Source organism: Lactuca virosa, chromosome 6 (genome assembly GCF_052849685.1).
Source record: "Lactuca virosa cultivar CGN04683 chromosome 6, Lactuca_virosa_CGN04683_v6, whole genome shotgun sequence".
NCBI classification, from domain to species: domain Eukaryota; kingdom Viridiplantae; phylum Streptophyta; class Magnoliopsida; order Asterales; family Asteraceae; genus Lactuca; species Lactuca virosa.
The window spans coordinates 127,997,105-128,010,344 of NC_136431.1; positions in this window are offsets into that span (position 1 = coordinate 127,997,105).

The window sequence follows — 13,240 nt, forward strand, 5'->3', positions numbered from 1 at the left end:
TGGGTCTATGAAGACCGTGATGATGGTGTTCTTTGATGGCAGATACGCATCCGTTGCTGAGACTGTAGTTGTTGAAGCCTCTGCAGCCGTGGCCGCTGCGGGTGTTGGACTGGGTTGGGTTTTTCAGTATCGGGACTTTGACAATACAAAGGCCTCGGCTTTTGATGGGATGCAGGACCCGATCATCGCCATGAGGTGGCTATCTAATGTGGATGGATGTTTCTTCACTTGCTTATGCCCTTCTAACTAGCTGTTCAGATGCGCTCTGAACCTTTTGAGGACTGGAGCGAAGGATTGGTTGACGCTTGCCACTAGTTCATTTTCTAAGGAGTAGAGAGCTACTGTGTCTTGGGAGTAGTTCTCGGAGATGTTCCTCTCCCGTTATGTACCGTTGGTGGAGCGTGAGAGGCTGGCGCATGAATTTTTGGATTTGAGGCAAGGATCAGAGACGGTGACAGAGATCACCAAGATGTTCACGGAGAGGGCTATGTTCTGCCCTGATTTTGCTACATCTGATTAGGCTCATATGAGCCGTTACTTGAGCATGCTCAAGACGGAGATCAGGCAGTTTGTTTCTACTCAGTGTTATGGTTCTTTGTTAGAGATGCATGAGGCCGCCAGGCGGCATGAGATTGAGATCGATTTGCAGACGAGGGAGTCGAGACCGGCCCCGGCGCAGTCGTAGCCTGCGTCGCAGCGGTTTTGGGCCGCTGACTCCAAGGTGGGGAGTCTAATGGGCTGCACTTGTCGGAAGTGCGGCAACGTGCATGATGGAGCTTGTCGGTCTTCTTCGGGTTGCCACAAATGTGGCAAGCAGGACCACATTGCGAGGGATTGTCGGCAGCAGACTACAGCTTTTGGCGTAAGAATTTGTTACCATTATGATCAGGTGGGTCATATGAAGGCCCAATGTCCTTTGTTTGCTGCTAGGCCGGTGCAAGCTCCAGTGTCGGCTACTTTGAGGATCACTGACGGGTGTCAGTGTAGAATGGAGCCCCCGAAGGCTCGAGGTCGTACTTTCCAACTTACTGCCGAGGAGGCCAGAGCAGCTCTAGATGTTGTGATTGCTATGTTTCTATCCTTTATTCTTCTGATTATGATTTATGTTATGCTTATCTGTGTACCTCTGTTAGGTACATTCCTAGTGAGCTCTTTTCCTACTCTAGTGTTGTTTGAATCGGGTACGAGTCGGCCTTTTGTGTCGCAATCGTTCAGTAGAGAGTTTGATATGCTCGTTGGGGAATTGGAATGTCCGTTGCGAGTTTCTATCACCAACAAACACGGGGTTTCTACGTCTTCATTGTATCAAGGTTGCGTTCTGGAGATCTTCAGGGTATCCTTTCCGATCGATTTGATCCCTATCCCTATGGGGGATGTCTGTGTGATTGTGGGTATGGATTGGTTGATCCGTTTCGGTGCTATGATCAATTGCGAGGGCCAGCGTGTGGTAGTTCGAACCCCAAGTGGGTGAGAACTGGTTATTTATGGAGAGGGGACCAGGATGGGTTCAGGGTTATGGGACGGACAGAGGTGGTCCTTCAGACTACAGAGATGATTCAGTAGATCAGGCAGATTAGCTATGGCGACCGACACCGATCCGAGTTGGAGTTTCAGGTCGGTGACACGGTGTTACTGAAGGTCTCACCTTGGAAGGGTGTGATTCGCTTCAGGAATAGGGGAAAATTAGGTCCCCGATATATTGGGCCATTCCGGGTTATTGCTATGGTTAGCAAGGTTGCTTACAGATTGGATCTTCCTGAGGAGCTCAGTCAGATTCACATCACTTTCCATGTTTTGCAGCTGCGAAAGTGTGTATTGGACGAGGATGCAGTGTTGTCCCTGGATGATATTCAGGTCGATGAGCTCCTGGACTATGTTGAGAGGCCCGTAGCCATTCTGAAGAGGAAGGTAAAGGTTTTGCGTAGCAAGGAAGTAACTTTGGTAAAGTTACGATGGGAGCATCAGAGGGGCTCTGAGTGGACCTGGGAGCCGGAGGGTGAGATGCGGGAGCATTATCCGGATTTGTTCGCCGTAGCAAACTTCAAGGACGAAGTCTAGTTTAAGTGGGGGAGAACTATAACATCCCGATGTTCAGGTACTTCTAACTCTTTCATGCCATGATAATTGGTCTGGTGGTTGCAATCTTGGGGTTTAGACACGGTGTCTTGGAGGCACCAACACGACGTGTCTAGACATTAAAAGACGTGTGTTTTGGCTGAGCAACACGACATGTTTTCCCTCTGGGAACGGCGTGTTGACCGCTGTGTGTGAAACCCTAATATTCTGGGGTTTAGTCCCATATTTAAGGATTATGGGGGCTAGGGTTTGTCCACCCTCAACCGCCATCTACCCTCTCATACTCATAAAGAAATCCTAATCTTTTCCTCTCCCATTTGTGAAGATATTAGGTGTTTGGAAGGAAAAAGGTGAAAGAAGGAAGCAAGGATTCAGCTAGCTAGCATCATACTTCAGTGTAGCACTTGATGAGTTTTCAGAGCATTCTAACACTCCTATGGTGTACATGCAACCCTAGAAACCTTGGATCTATGTTTGACTAAGATACATGCAAATAATTATTTTTCCAAGGTTCTTATCCTAACTAGCATGGCATGGGGTACATGAATCAAATAAAACTAGTAGAATTACTTACCTTGTAGTAGAAGTTGATTGCTTGGAGTTTGAGAGCCTAGCACCAATAATGTGGATTCCTCAAATGGAAGTCACAAATCACCACAAACTTGGAAACTTGAGAGAATAGTCACAAACTTCTTTAAATCGGCCTTCTTAGTTTACACACATCAACTAGTGCAATTTCAAGAACCAAAGCCTCCTTTATATAGTGTGGTGGATTAGGGTTACACCCATGTAAACCCTAATACCCATGTCTTTTCATTTCCATAAGATCCATGGGTTAAAGCTCCATGGAGTATCCATGGACTTTCCATGCAAGCCTAGCCCATTCCAAATAAGCATTAGCCCACACTATATAAATACAAGAGCCCATATTTAATTAGTCATACTTTTGATCTCTAAATTAATTCTAAATTAATTATAGATCAACACTAATTAAATAATATGATTTTATATTAATATATTAGAACTTATAATATATTAATAAATCATAACTTATACTATTCTCAAAAGATTATCCGTAAATTGTTCGGGTGAAGTGCAACCCAAATGGACCATGCCGGGTCGGGTCAAGTACATACCAAATATAGTTATGGACTTAGACACTATCTCCAACAGTCTCCCACTTGGATAAGTCTAATAGCTATAGTTGCAAGTATGACTTCAGGAACCGATCAGCAATCGTAGCTCTTAAAACTCTGTTGAACTATGAAGCGCCATTTTAGATAAGTGATCATATAATCCTCTGTTCTAGATATCAGCCGGACAAATACATGGAACATGGTCTTGCTTATTGTAGTTCTGACCGGGCCCGGTACATAGGTCAAAACAAAATCATCGAAGGGCCCAGATATCGCTTCTAATCCTAGAAGGAACAGATAAACTTCGACTCATATGTTTGCTCTACTACTTGTTGAACTACACACAAAGGCACGGTTTATAACATCGAGTTACCAATGCGTTTTCGTGCAATCAATGCATAACCAACTCATAGGCAACAAATCATATCTCTAGGGTTGAAGACTTATATGATATTACCGTCTCACGATCACTCGAGATAAATTCAATGAAGTGATACAAGTGAGCGTGGGTTGAATCCAATACTCAGAACTTATGAGCACTCATGAGTGCTGTAGCCCCACTTTGTCTAACATCTTAGACCTCTACAAGCCAACCCATGACAGTCTTGATTCATATCTACTTCCAACATATGACCGACTGTGGAGAGTTTGAATAATATGATATAAACCATAACATAATTATTCTGGAAGTCAAAACATGCAAAAAGAAATAATAGTAAACGATTGACAAGAGATAGCAACACTTTACTCATAAATAACAGCTTTTATTTATCATCAAATGTCAATTACATTTTAAAAATTTCAAGATTATCTAACTACTAAAACTAATATCATCCTTCAGCCCTATGCTCCGAGCATGCTGGAGATGCTTAGCCCGAGTCAGTCCCTTCGTGAGGGGATCTGCTGGGTTCTCATCCGATGATACCCTCTTTGCCACGATGATTCCTTCTTCTATTTGATGTCTAATGAAGTGATATTTTCTGTCAATGTGTCTGGATCTCCCATGATCTCTTGGTTCCTTGGCTAAGGCAACCGCACTATTGCTGTCACATAAAATCTCCATTGGCTCCTTTATAGCTGGTACAACTCCAAGGTCTCCGATGAAGTTCTTTAGCCATATAGCCTCCTTTGCTGCCTCGCTTGCTGCTATATACTCTGATTCACAAGTGGAATCAGCCACTTTCTCCTGCTTGGAACTTTTCCAAGTAATTGCCCCTCCGTTTAGAGTAAAGACCCAGCCCGACTGAGAGCGGAAATTATCCCTGTCAGTCTGAAAGCTAGCATCACTGTACCCTACAACTCTCAAGTCCTCACTGCCACCGAGGGCAAGGACCCAGTCCTTAGTCCTCCGTAGGTACTTGAGGATATTCTTTACCGCAGTCCAGTGTGCCTTGCCAGGGTCCCCTGATACCTGCTAACCATGCTCAAAGCAAAGGCTACATCAGGTCGAGTACACGTCATAGCATACATGATCGATCCTACAGCTGAAGCATAAGGTATTCGACTCATTTCTGCTATCTCAGCCTCAGTACTAGGGCTTTGTGTCTTACTCAATCTGGCGTTACTCTGGATGGGTAACTCTCCTTTCTTGGAGTTATGCATGTTGAACCTTTTCAACACTTTGTCCACATAGGTTCTTTGACTAAGTCCAATTAGTCTTTTACTCCTGTTTCTCAAAATCCTTATCCCTAGGATATAGGCAGCTTCTCCAAGGTCCTTCATAGCGAAACACTTCCCAAGCCAGGACTTTACTTCCTGCAGGGTTGGGATGTCATTTCCTATGAGTAGTATGTCATCCACATACAGTACCAAAAAGCTGACTATACTCCCACTAGCCTTGATATAGACACAAGATTCATCTTCACTCCTTGAAAAGCCAAATTCTTTGATTTTCTCATCAAAGCAAAGATTCCATCTGCGAGGTGCCTGTTTTAATCCATAAATGGATTTCTCGAGCTTAGACACTCTACTGGGGTACTCTGTACTGACAAAACCCTCTGGCTGAACCATGTAAACATCTTCAGCCAACTTTCCATTAAGGAAAGAGGTTTTGACATCCATTTGCCATATTTCATAATCATGAAATGCAGCAATGGCTAACAGAACCCTAATAGACTTAATCTTGGCCACTGGTGAAAAGGTCTCATCATAATCAACTCCCGAAGTTTGAGAATAACCCTTTGCAACCAGTCATGCCTTATAAGTGTGTACATTACCATCCATGTCGGTCTTCTTCTTGAAGATCCATTTGCACCCAACTATCTTACGATCAGGTACATTGTCAACCAAGTTCCAAACTTGATTGTCATACATGGACTGTATCTCGCTATCCATAGCCTCTTTCCATTTAGCAGCCTCAGGGCCTGTCATAGCTTGCGTGTAGCTGTTAGGCTCATCCAGATTTACCAGTGTGTTATCACTGATAAGTGTCTCACCTTCTGCAGTAATATGAAAACCATAATAATGCTCAGGTGCATTCCTAACTCTGGTGGAACGCCTCAAAGGTATAGATTCTTCAGTCGGCTCAACAGGAGTTTCCTCCTCAGGTTGAGGGCTAGGGTTTGAGGTTCCTTCACCACTTGACTCTTGAATTTCCTCAAGGTCAATTTGCCTCCCACTGTCTCCTTGGCTCATGAATTCTCTCTCTCGAAAGAATCCTCTTCTTGCTACAAAGACCACATTATCACTGGATCTGTAGAAGATGTAACCAAAGGATTTCTGTGGGTAGCCGATGAAAATACACCTTTTGCTTCGGGGTTCGAGCTTATCGTGAGTCTCGCGTCTCACGAAAGCCTCGCAACCCCAAATCTTGATGTGGTCTAGATTGGGAACTTTTCCAGTCCACACCTCGTGAGGTGTTTTGGCAACCTTCTTTGTAGGGACTAGATTAAGGATATGGGCGGTAGTCTCTATGGCATACCCCCAAAATGAGATTGGTAGCGAAGCTCGAATTATCATGGAACGAACCATGTCCAACAAGGTCCGATTGCGCCTCTCAGCTACACCATTCAACTGTGGTGTCCTAGGAGGTGTCAATTGTGAGACAATCCCACATTCCTTAAGATAGTCAAGGAACTCAGTACTAAGATACTCACCACCATGATCGGATCGAAGCATCTTAATGTTCCTGCCCAACTGATTCTCCACTTTTTGCTTAAACTCTTTGAATTTCTCAAAGGTTTCTGACTTATGCTTGATTAGGTAGACATATCCATATCTACTAAAATCATCAGTAAAAGTCAAATAGAACCGATTAGCATCTCTTGTGGCGGTTCTGAAGGGTCCACACACATCCGTGTGTATGAGGTCCAACAAACCTTCACCCCTAGCACAAGTGCCAGTAAAAGGTGACTTTGTCATTTTACCAAGCAAACAAGATTCACAACTATCATCTGACTTTAGGTCAAACGACTCCAAGACTCCATCCTTTTGGAGTTGGCCTATGCGTTTCTTGCTTACATGTCCAAGACGACAATGCCATAAGGATGCTTTATCTAAGCTAGTGGAAGAGTTAATACACAATACATTATTTCCTAGACTATCTACAACAGATACAGTTTCATACATGCAATCACAAGGTAATGCTTTAAAATAAAGAACATTATTAAAGAAAGCATCAATACTACCATTATTATTATCAAAATAAAAGGTAAAACCTTGTTTATACAATGCATGAAAGGAAATAACATTTCTTGCCATTTCTGGCGAATAATAACATTTATTCAAATCTAATGTAAACCCACTATTTAGCACTAAGTAATAAACTCCTATCTTGGTGACAGGTGAAGCTTTCCTGTTTCCCATGATCAAGTTTATCTTTCCCTGCTCCACATTCTCACTTCTTTTTATTCCCTGCAAATCACAACATATGTCAATACCACAACCTGTATCAAGGACCCAAAACTTAGAATGAGGTGAGTTATTAGACAATATAGTGTATATACCTGCATGGTTGGGTTTTACTTTCCCATCCTTCAAATCTTGCTGGTACTTTGGGCAGTTTCGCTTCCAGTGCGACTTTTCATGGCAATAGAAGCATTCAGCCTCATTAGGGTTAGCAGAAGGAGTGACAAAACCTTTCGTGGTTTTGCTTGAAGAGGAGCCTTCAAGGGTCTTACCCTTGGTACCCTTAGAAGGGTTCTTTCTCTTCTTCCCTTTGCCATGCCTGATTGCCAAGACATTGGCTGCAGTTGGAGTAGGAGTAGGAGTAGTAACAACCGACTTACCCTTTAGACCACTTTCGGCGGTCTTCAAGAGTCCTTGAAATTTGCTGAGGGTGACTTCTCCTTGTTCATGTGATATGTCATGCGGAATTGATCATAACACGATGGCAAGGAGTGCAAAATGATGTCTATTGCTAACTCCTCAGGGAAGTTCACATTCAGCTTCAGTAAACGATCCACATACCTTTGCATTTTCTGCATGTGGCCCGTGATGGGTTCACCATCCTTCATTCGGGTTGTTATCATGGAGGAGATTATTTCATATCGCTCTTGACGAGCACTTTGATGGTAGCGGTCCATCAAGTCCTGGTGCATCTCAAAAGGATAATAGTCCTCATAGGACTTTTGGAGCTTGGCTGTCATGGTGGCCATCATGATGCATGCCACTTTTGTAGCATCTCTTTCATGTACCTCATATTCAGCAAGCTCTTCAGGAGTAGCAGTTGGCTCGGGTACCTTCAGCTCCTTGTCGAGAACATATTCTTTGTTCTCATACCGAGTGACCATCCTGATGTTTCTGATCCAATCTGTAAAGTTGGACCCATCAAAGATGACTCTCCCACAAAGATTCATGAGATAGAAGGAGCTAGTAAGGTTTGAGCCAGAAGCATTGTTATTGGAAGACATCTGAAAAGAAGAGGGAATAGATTAGATTAGATATAGAGATAGTCCTTAACAAAACACCCAAATGTAATATTAAGGCTAGGACGCAACACAATATTTTATAACTTAGAAGAGGGATGCCGTAATCTAAGCTATAAGATATTTGAAGGTAGGTGAATGACGATTCACCAATTTCCACCATCAAAAACGAAATATTTAATTAGGTTTTAATTGGTTTAGAAACTCGTAGATTCTTTGAGATTCATTGAACTTTCTTCAATGGCATGTTTCAATCTCGAGTGTGCCCTTCAAGTTTTGTGACTGGGATGCCGAGGATCACAAAACAAGGTGTGAAGTAACCATGCAAATTACTTGGTACCCTTAATGTATTACCCCTCAATCGATGTGCCGGTTAACCACACACGCTCCATCGATACTATGATAAACATTAAGTCACCCTTTACCTACCTTGTTAAGTTCAAGTTAGTGTGCCGGTTAACCACACACGCTCCACTAACGACTTAAACAAAGTGTAAAGTGTAATTTCATGGATTAGCACCTTATTCACATTTTCCTAAAATAACTAAGATTGGGAATTCAATAAAGTTTAGTTACTTTAGCATTATCATTATACTTTTAATGAGAATTTATAAGTCCTTGTCCTACCCGTTCGGCTAACAACCCTCCACCGATCAAGGAAGCGGTGGGTGAGAGTGGACACCCATTAACTTGCCATTTTATAGGCAACAACCTTATACCCCCTTATAGACCGGCTTCGTGAATGAAGCGTACTAGCGGTAAGACGACTTGATCTTATACATATATAAATATTATTAAACTTATAATATTATAAAGTATAAGGGTTGAATTTTAACTTTTAAAATTCTAGGGGTTGGAACTAAAGTTTTTAATATGACTTTACATGTTCCAAAACTTGAGGGCAAGTTTTGTAAACTTTCAAAACTTTTCCTTTCTCATAACTTATGAGTTAATGGTTATTAAAAATGAAGACTCTTCATTTTTTGTAACCTATGTGTTCATTTAATGGTTATTTATAAATGTGACTTTTGGTTATCCATAACTTAAGAACTAGTTATGGACTCCATTAAAACACATAAAGATCAAGAATTAATCTAATCAATTATTAGCACATAATTTCTATGATCTTCTAAACTCATATGTTTATGAATGTTCATATAAAAAATCTCAAGAATCGTAAGCACATATACAAAACTTGAAATTTTGATACGAGCTTTTGAACACAACTTCGATTTTCAAGTTTTTTTTTTTTGCATCAAGTATCAAATAAACAAACCAGGCTCTGATACCACTGATGAGTTTTCAGAGCATTCTAACACTCCTATGGTGTACATGCAACCCTAGAAACCTTGGATCTATGTTTGACTAAGATACATGCAAATAATTATTCCAAGGTTCTTATCCTAACTAGCACGGCATGGGGTACATGAATCAAATAAAACTAGTAGAATTACTTACCTTGTAGTAGAAGTTGATTGCTTGGAGTTTGAGAGCCTAGCACCAATAATGTGGATGCCTCAAATGGAAGTCACAAATCACCACAAACTTGGAAACTTGAGAGAATAGTCACAAACTTCTTGAAATCGGCCCTCTTAGTTTACACACATCAACTAGTGCAATTTCAAGAACCAAAGCCTCCTTTATATAGTGTGGTGGATTAGGGTTACACCCATGTAAACCCTAATACCCATGTCTTTTCATTTCCATGAGATCCATGGGTTAAAGCTCCATGGAGTATCCATGGACTTTCCATGCAAGCCTAGCCCATTCCAAATAAGCATTAGCCCACACTATATAAATACAAGAGCCCATATTTAATTAGTCATACTTTTGATCACTAAATTAATTCTAAATTAATTATAGATCAACACTAATTAAATAATATGATTTTATATTAATATATTAGAACTTATAATATATTAATAAATCATAACTTATACTATTCTCAAAAGATTATCCGTAAATTGTTCGGGTGAAGTGCAACCCAAATGGACCATGCCGGGTCGGGTCAAGTACATACCAAATATAGTTATGGACTTAGACACTATCTCCAACAACACTCTCCTGGACCATTGTAAGTGTCCGAGTCCCGATTTTTATCATTCATAGTCACTAGATCTTGAGTATGTCCCCTTTTTCTCTTTATTATGGGTTGATGCATGGAGGGATCCGATAAAGTTTGCAACTTTATGAATCTCCAGGTCAAGGAGACCTTATAGTGGCTTGAATCTGGTTTCAACCAAAGTTTTGATGCCATGCATGGAAAGTAGGTCATGAATCCCCTTTTTTACCTAATACGGGTTCAAGACATGCATTGTACATGCATGTCTTAAAAAGCACCAATATTTGGAAGGGTTTAGGTGGTTGAACCACTTCTGGAAGGAAGGGACTTTGGATGTTGAGGATTAAGGACTTTATGGTTAAGCCCTTGAATATTCAAGCCATGTGGATGGGTTTTTGAACCCTTGGAGTGATCCAAATGGATAAAGTTGGAAACTTTATCCTTTTTTATAGCATTGGAGTCTAGATCTGGGCCTTGGAGTCCCTGGTATCGAAGGAACAGCTGAATGTATTAACTTCGAAAAAACATGGCGTGTTTGCAAGCCAACACGGCGTGTTGGCTGGGGTTTTCCCAACCGTCTGATTGCTAACAAAACAGGGCTTGTTTGCTAGTACACACGACGTGTTGGGTCAACACGGACTGTTGACCTTGACTATTGACTTTGACCATTTGACCGAGTTTGACCTTGAGGGTTGGGTATTCTGGGTTTTCATAGAACTGGTCATTTGATCGTTGTAGGCATTTGAGTTGAGAGATGAGATTCGGAGTCAGGCCTTTTCAGTTATGTGCTACTTGTAAGGTGAGTCTTCCTCACTGTACTTGCGAGTCGAAGGCACCAAGGTTGTCCCTTTGAATTTGATATCCTCTTATGTATGCTATAGTGTTGTAGTGATCTGTTAGATCGGTATCTTAGTATTTAGGATGTTGCTATGTTTAGTGATATGTAAGATTTGTCTTTCTGTTTTCTAGCTAGTTAATAGTATGTTTATCTGTATTATGTGCACATGATTGGTTGGTGGGTGAGGCTTCACTGCTTTGTGCGTAAGCCAACAAGCCGGGGCATTCCAACCCGATGGTTGAGGGCCTAGGGTATTCCATCCTGAGGATGATTGGACCCATAGTATGTTGGCATTCCAACCCGATGGTTGAGGTTCCTGGGGTATTCCAACCTGATGGTGGATTGGACCCATAGTATGTTGGCATTCCAACCCGACGGTTAAGGGGCCTGGGGTATTGCAACCCGATGGTTGATTGGGCCCATAGTATGCTAATTTGTATTTGTGTTATTTGTTATGTATTGGTATTTTGGGGGAAACTCACTAAGTTTTGGGCTTATAGTTTTGGATTATGTTTCAGGTACCTCAGAGGATCGCGGGAAGGCAAATGCGTAGTCCTGCACCTCCTCATGTTTTACTTTATGATTTTGGGATTTCTCTGATATTGAAATTATTTTTGAAAACAATATTTAAACAATGATGGTTTTTGGGTTGTTTAAAAGGTTAAATTTTTCATGAATTTTATGGATATTACAGATAATTTAGGCAATAATATTTTTTGCATATTGATTCGTCTAATGGTATAGACTATGCGTGCTTGTGGCATTGTTTTCTTTGACACATTAACAAGAAATGCATTGCCCAAATCGAAAAGGATGGATTGTTGGAATCATTTGACCTAAGGTTAGATGATACATGTGAATATTGTCATTGGGAAATATGACAAAATCACCTTTCACTGGATCTTGTGAAAGAGGTGAAGGTTTGTTGGATCTCATTCATACAAATGTATATGGATCCTTCAGATCATCCATAATGGATGCTAATCGATTTTATGTGACTTTTACAGATGATTATAGTAGATATGGTTATATATACTTAATCAAGCATAATTCAGAAACCTTTGAAAAGTTCAAAGAGTTTAAACATTAAGTCGAGAATTAGTTGGGCAAGAAGATAAAGATGCTTTGATATGATAGAGGAGGAGAGTATCTTTGTATCGAGTTCAACGACTATCTGAAGGAATGTGGAATAGTTTCAAAATTGACTCCTCTTAGGACACCACAATTGAATAGTGTGGCTGAGAGGCATAATTGGACCTTGTTAGACATGGTTCGTTCCATGATGAGTCATTCTTATCTTCCTATTCACTTCTTGGGGTATGCCTTAGAGAAAGTCGCCCACTTCCTCAATCTTGTCCCTACAAAGAAGGTTGCCAAAACACCTTAGGAGATGTGGATGGGGAAATTTCCCTCGTTGGTGCATATCAAAGTCTAGGGTTGTGAAGCTTTCGTGAGACGAGAGACTCATGACAAGTTAGCAGCTAGAAGTGAGAAGTGTATTTTCATTGGTTACCCAATGTAGTCATTTAGATATTTGTTCTATAGACCTAGTGAAAACTTGGTCTTTGTAGCACGAAGAGGAGTCTTCCGAGAGAGAGAGAGAGAGAGAGAAAGAGAGAGAGAGAGAGAAAGAGAGCTTATATTCAAAGAGGACAGTAGGAGTACCATTGACCTCGAAGAAATTCAAGAGTCAACCAATGAAGGAACCTTAGATGATACTAGCACTCAACCAGAGGAAGAAGTTCATGTTAAACTAATACACCAGTCATTATCTCTTAGGTGTTCCAGTAGAGTTAGCATGTCACCTGAGTTCTGGCTTCTATATTACTACAGATGGTGACATGTTTGTCAGTGATAGGACACTAATAAATTTGGATGAGCCGGCTATCTACAAGGAAGCAATGGCAGGCCCTAAGGCTGCCAAATGGAAAGAGGCAATGGACAGCAAGATCAAGCCCATGTATGACCACCAAGTTTGGAATTTGGTTGATAATGTACCAGGTCGAAAGATAGTTGGATGAAAATGGATTTTCAAGAAGAATACCAACATGGATGGAAAGGTACAGACCTTCAAGGCTCGACTAGTTATGAAGGGGTTCACTCAAACAGCGGGGGTTGACTATGATGAGACCTTCTCACTAGTAGCCAAGATAAAATCTATTAGGATAATGTTTGCCATAGCTTCCTTTCATGACTATGAAATATGGCAGATGGATGTTAAAACCGTTTTCCTTAATGGGAAGTTGGCTGAAGATGTTTACAT